The sequence below is a fragment of the Ambystoma mexicanum genome, chromosome 10 (assembly GCF_040938575.1).
Source record: "Ambystoma mexicanum isolate Mex_15411 chromosome 10, UKY_AmexF1_1, whole genome shotgun sequence".
Classification (NCBI taxonomy): domain Eukaryota; kingdom Metazoa; phylum Chordata; class Amphibia; order Caudata; family Ambystomatidae; genus Ambystoma; species Ambystoma mexicanum.
The window spans coordinates 227,445,692-227,451,691 of record NC_090932.1 but is presented as its reverse complement, the minus strand read 5'-3'; the positions used below and the strand labels follow the sequence as shown (position 1 = coordinate 227,451,691).

Here is a 6,000-nt window from a genome sequence, read left to right as displayed (position 1 = left end):
GTCTGTGAAGACAGCCTGGAACATAGTCATTTTTCACTGACGAGGGGGGTCAGCCCGGGGTCGGGCTTCAATCAGAGGTGCTACTCAGTGATCACAGTACTGGGGCGCACAGACAGCACGACAGGCAGCAAGCCACGAAACAGACGTCAAGCCCTCATGAAAGAGTAAACAGAAGGTGAACATTATAGACTCCTTTGCAGGACTAGGAAGAACACAGACGCCAACCTCGGCAGTGAGTGGTGCGGGTGTTGCAGATAAAGAATCTTGAGCAGATCTGCAGGAAGACAAGGTACTCGCAGCCATAGCGGCACTTAGTATCTCTCTAGAACACAAGATTGATGAGGTTAAAATAGATGTTCAATTATTGCGCCAGGATGTGCGGTCCCTGGCGGAGCGAGTCACTTTTGCTCCCCTAGTGGCCAGGTCCTGCATAATGAAGGCTACTTGAGTAGGCTAGTTCCCATTATTATGCAGGACTTGGCCACTAGGGGCAAAAGGGCCATTTCTCTAATGGGAACTAGCCTTCTCAGTATGAGTGGGTTAGTTCCCATTATTATGCAGGATTTGGCCACTAGGGGGCAAAAAGGGCCATTTCTCTAATGGGAACTAGCCCACTCACACTGAAGCCGCTATTTCCCATCTGAGAAATGACCCTAACAACCTGATGGTCCTTTTCTCGGATGGGAACTAGTATTAACTCAAGCTCCTTCTCCTCTTCCTGAGCACGTAGACGTCCTACGTGAAAACGCTGACTTAACAGAATCGTTAAAGGCATTTTAGAAAGTGTCGGCAAACTTTTAAAGGAACACGCAATGCTATCGTGTCTCATAGGGACTTAAATTGTGTGACTGATAATGGAAGCACAATAAGGCCTCTCTTTAGGAAACGCTCACTTCCTGATTCCAGGCAGCATCAGGTGAGTGCATGCGATGCGGCTCTTGTAGTGAATTTTATATGCATTTCTTTTAGCATCCATTAACTTAGACGATCCCACCCTTTTGTTGTTATATTAGTAAGAGGAGTCCTTTTGCAACCTTTGGAAACGCATGTTGAAGTTGTAATTCGTTCTATTGTACTTATCACATGTTGAAAGTAAACATTTTAAATACAGGACTTTCTAAACACCTGGTTTTGAAATTACACCGGGCAGCCTGTTGTTGTTGGTATTGTAGACACAGTAGTTGCCTCGAAGCTCATTTACGATACAGTTCGGGCTCTGGAATGCTCTCAGACGTAGTAACTGGCGTGCAGCTACTACACAGACCGTGGTCTGGTGTAAGTGACTACATATATAAATAATACCGGTGCAGGCTAATGATTTCAGTCGTGTACTGTCTCCAGTTCCAGTGCCTACTCTGAAAGTAATTATTCCCCAGGGCTAATGAAATGGCTGCAGATCCGGTACTTTCTCTGGGTCTGATGACCCTTCTGTGGATAATAACTGCAGGCAGTGTCTGTTCTAGGTCTAATGGCTGCAGACACAGAAACAACATCCCGATGAAAATCGGCAGACACTACCTTCTCTAGCGCTAATGGCAAAGGCCCATCACATCTGGCTGGAGCAAATGAGTGCAGACACAATACCTGCTCTGGAGCTAATGACTTCCGATACAGTACATCTTACCTGCTCATCAGCTACATATGACAATACCTGCCCCGGGGCAAATCATTACAGACGCAGTACCGGATATGGGATACCGATTCCAGACACAGTAGCTGCTAATCCATTAAATATGACAAAATACCTGCCCTGGGGCTTATAACTACAGACACAATACCTGCTCTGCACAGTATGTATTCTAACGATTCCAGTCACATTATCTGCTCTGGAGCTAATGGTATTTAACATAATACCTGCTCATGAGAAAATCTGGGGTTCATGACTGCAGAAACGGTAAAAACCCCATGCAACCCTTTCCTTCTCGTGTGACCTTTCCCGTTCCTAATTGACCTCGGACACCTCGAACCAATATCTCTGAAATGAATGTACAGCGTAAAGGAGTGATCAGTAGGGATAAACCATTGGGCCACGATTTTGAAAACGTGTATGGTGCAACTGATGGGATGCTCATTCACTTCAATTGCGCCAAAAAGGTGGTGAACCGTGCACAAAGGACATTTAAATGGGTGCATAATAGTTGTGCACATTGAGGTGCTGTTTTCCCACCAAATGCACAACTGTGCAAGGCAGAGGGTGGAAAGTTTATTTTTTTTTTTTTGGCATGTTCTAGTAAATTCTGATTTTCAAAAGTGGTGCACTTTTCAAAGCACAGGGGGAAAAACATTTCCCTCTGCCTATTTGGAACAGGTGCAGGGGTCTGTAAAATGTATGGTTTGGTCACTTATTATCCTCTCATGCAATGAATGAGTGCTGTGTGTGAATAAGCGAGTAAATGTTGAGTCAAATAATGTGTATGTGGGAGTGTTCTTTTTGGGCCAGACAGCTGATTTTGGCTGGTGAGGGCAGCACAGTAACAATGCACTTTAAAAAAAAAAAAATATTTTGGCATTTTCAACAGTAAGAACACATGTAATCTCCATTCCTTCTCGTCCCCACCTTCTCCCCTCTTCCGCCCCTTTGATCCCAACACATGTAACTAACAACACACCCAGCCCTGCCCCGCCCCAAAGTCCATAAACCATGTAGATGGCTCCCAGTCCCAAGTTTCTGTGAGTGGCCAGCTCTCTCGCCAGCTGTTGTACGGGCCCTTGCACTGTTTGAGAACCCCCCCCCCCATAGTCCTCGTCTCCCCTAGAAACTTCAGCCATATCTCCTCCTAGATTCCTGTGGAGCGAGTACTCGTACCAGCCCCAGCAATCTCATTTTCCTTGGGCACCATGCAGTCCGTGAGTCCTGCTGCAGGTGATGCAGGACAATGTCCCAGTCTGAGAGAAACCTTTGGTGATCGCCTTGAATCGAATCGGTCACCCACTCCAGTGCCTCAAAGTTCCAGATTTTACTAACCCATACGTTTTCTGTGGGGCCAGATTTTTGTTTCCATTTGTGTGCCACCACAAGCGTTGTCGCCACTATCAGGATGATGTATGTCTGTCTTTGAGCTTTCGAGGGTAGATTTTCCAGAACCCTGCCCATTCCCAGGATGACCCTGCCTGTGTTGTCTGGCATCTGTTTCCCAAAAATACTATTCATTGCCGCAGAGGTCATGTCCCAATAAGGCTGTATGACTGGGCATTCCCACCAGATATGCTTCCACAATCCCAGTTCCCCACATCCCCTCCAGTAGAACACTGACGCAGTTGGTTAGAATGTATGTTGTTTTTCTGGGGTGAGCTGCCATTGGAACATTATCTTAACCCACATCTCCTGAATCTGTAGGGCCTGTGTGAGCTTGGGGATATCTGCGTCCAACGCCCCCCCCTCTCCAGCGGCTTCCCCGTTGCATTTTCCTGTATGGTGCCATGCCTGGCTCCTTGTCCCTTCTGCTATAATACCATATAACTCTCCTACCAATTGTCTGTTCCTGTGTCTATTGTTACGAACCGTTCAAAAGGCGTGAGATCCCTAGTGGCCGCTGACCTGTCCATTGGTTTCATAAGTACCTCAGTTGAGAGTAGTGATACCTCTCCCCTTCATCTAGCCCGAAGTCCTGCTTGCACTGTGCAAAGGATTTAATGTCCTGACCCAAGAACATGCCACGTAGTTTGCGGCACCCTGCTGCCTCCACCGATTGAAGGCACCCCTTTCCATACCCGGTTTGAAATGGAGATTCCTAAACAGCGATGACTGCGGGGAGGAGAAGGTGGTCAAGTTCACCCTCTGCACTAGCTCATACCATGAGTCCCCACTAGGGCCCCTATCCTGCTACGGTACATGTTTGCAGGTCTATCCCCATTGGGTCGCCACAACACCTCGTCCAGCGGCGAGCCCACCACCGCTTTATCCATTCGACACCAGTCCTTCCAGCGATTGCCCCTGAACCAATCCCAGCTCACTCTGATTTGAGCCGCAAGGAAATGTAGGCAGACGTTTGGCACTCGCAGCCCTCACTTGCTTCTGGGAGACATTAGTATCTGCATAGCTACCATGGTTCTCTTGTGGTTCCAAATAAATGACCCCAAATGTTTTTGAATAGTCCTTAATAAACCTTGCAGAATCCCCACTGGGAGGGTCATAAAATAATACACACATTTTGGCAAAACCACATTTCAAGGGCATTGATCCTCCCCATCTAGGATATTGATAAGGGCACCCATTCCGCCAGAAGCTGGTGTAGCTTTTCCGTTAAAGGCGGGTAGTTGGCACGGTAAAGAGAACCAGTAATCTAGACCCCCAAATATCTAATGCTGGTTTCTGCCCATCTATAGGGTACTATACCTCGCAATTCCTGGACCTTTTCTGAGGGGGGCGGTCACGTTTCATAACTCTGACTTCTGGGCATTTATTTTTAACCCTGCCACCTCCCCAAAGAGAATAAGTTCCTGTGAGATCCCTGGAAATGAGATTTCTGGTTCTGTGATCAAGAGGAGCATGTCATCGGCAAATGCTGCAACTATATGCTCCTCACCACCAAAGGGAATCCCCTTAATATCCGGAGAGGCCCTAATGCTGACCAAGAGTGGCTCCAGGTGGATGGCGCACAAGAGCGGGAAGAGCGAGCAACCCTGCTTAGTGCCTCGTGAGATCCTGATCCTCCGGGAAAGTTGCCTGTTGACTGCCAGGAGGGAGTTCGGTAGTTAGCTCTTACCATTGAAAGGAATTTAGAACCGAATCCTATAACCTCCATGGTATGGAAGAGGAGTGGTCATTCAACCCGGTCGAATGCCTTCTCAGAATCCAATGCTAGTATAAGTGCAAGGGTTGTAGATTTATTTACTTTTTCAATCAGATAACGGACCCACCGAATGTTATCTGAGGTCTGCCTATGGCTAATAAATCTCGACTGGTCGGGATCAATCAGTTTGGGGGGGAGATTATCCAGGCGTGATGCCAGAACCTTGATGTAGATCTCTGTATCTAGATTAATACGGGCAATCGGCCGGTATGAACTGCATAGTGACATCCTTACCCGGCTTTGGGAGCAGCACAACCTTGGCGTCTTCCATTGTCGGGGTGATACACCCTCTCCCTCCCACCCCCCAAAAAGAGTTGAAGAGCTGGACTAAGCGCAGTATCAGTGCCTCTCAAAAGGTTTTGTAGAAGCACGATGCAATGCTTCCCGGGCCCGGAGCCTTTCCTGATGGCAAGGCAGCTATAGCTGCCCTAATGTCTCACTCTAGTTCTTCCCATTCTTGAAGAGTGACCTTAGCGAAAGGGCACCAGGCAGGTATTCTCTTTGGGCTCCCTCCTCAGGGGAATATGATGTGTACAGGGATGAATAATATTCTGTGAACACCGAAATTGTCAGTGCTTTCTTGCATCCCCACCTTTACATTAAGGATTGTCCTTGACGCTTCTTTTTTCCTAATCCACCTCGCTGACAGGCGATCCTCCTCATTGGCTTTGACATAATACCTCTGTTGGAGGCAGAGCAATGAACGCTCTGCAGCTTTAGTCTGCAAAACATCAAATTGGCCCCTAATCAGCCGATATTCCCATTTCAGCGTACTCCCAGCGTTATTTGCCATCTGAGCCATTATTTGTTAAAGTTTAGCTTCCAATTCCTCCTGTAAGAGACCTAGTTGTTTGTCCCTCTGGCACTTCATCGCAATGAGCTCCCCCCTCAAAGTAGCCTTAAACACGTCCCACACCACCTGGTCCCGTACACCCTCTGTTGTGTTAAGTGCAAAGTAATCCAATATTTTATTCTTTATGTCCTCACATAGGACTCCATCCTTAAGGATGTGGCTAGGGAACTTCCACTGCCATAGGCCTGGTTGGTTCTGCCCCATGTTTAAGGTAACCGTTATGGGCGCGTGGCTTGACAGGGCGACCACTCCTAGCTCTATCCCCGCGCCCCTACCCAATAGTGACCTCGAAATCCAGAAGTAATTTATCCTTGAGAAGGATCTATGAACGTGGGATTAAAATGTGTAAAACCC

General features: G+C 47.5%; 1 protein-coding gene across 2 annotated transcripts in view; it reads left to right on the top strand.

Annotated features, from left to right (window-relative positions):
* The first annotated feature begins 795 nt into the window (after positions 1-795).
* Positions 796-6,000, top strand: part of NUDT18 (nudix hydrolase 18) — a 207,002-nt gene continuing 201,797 nt past the window's right edge. Inside the window, exon 1 of one of the 2 annotated variants that reach the window (XM_069617738.1) lies at positions 796-916. The gene's annotated coding sequence lies outside the window, so the exon portion shown is untranslated. The remainder of the gene's footprint in view (positions 917-6,000) is intronic. The other variant, XM_069617739.1, reaches the window with a different exon arrangement.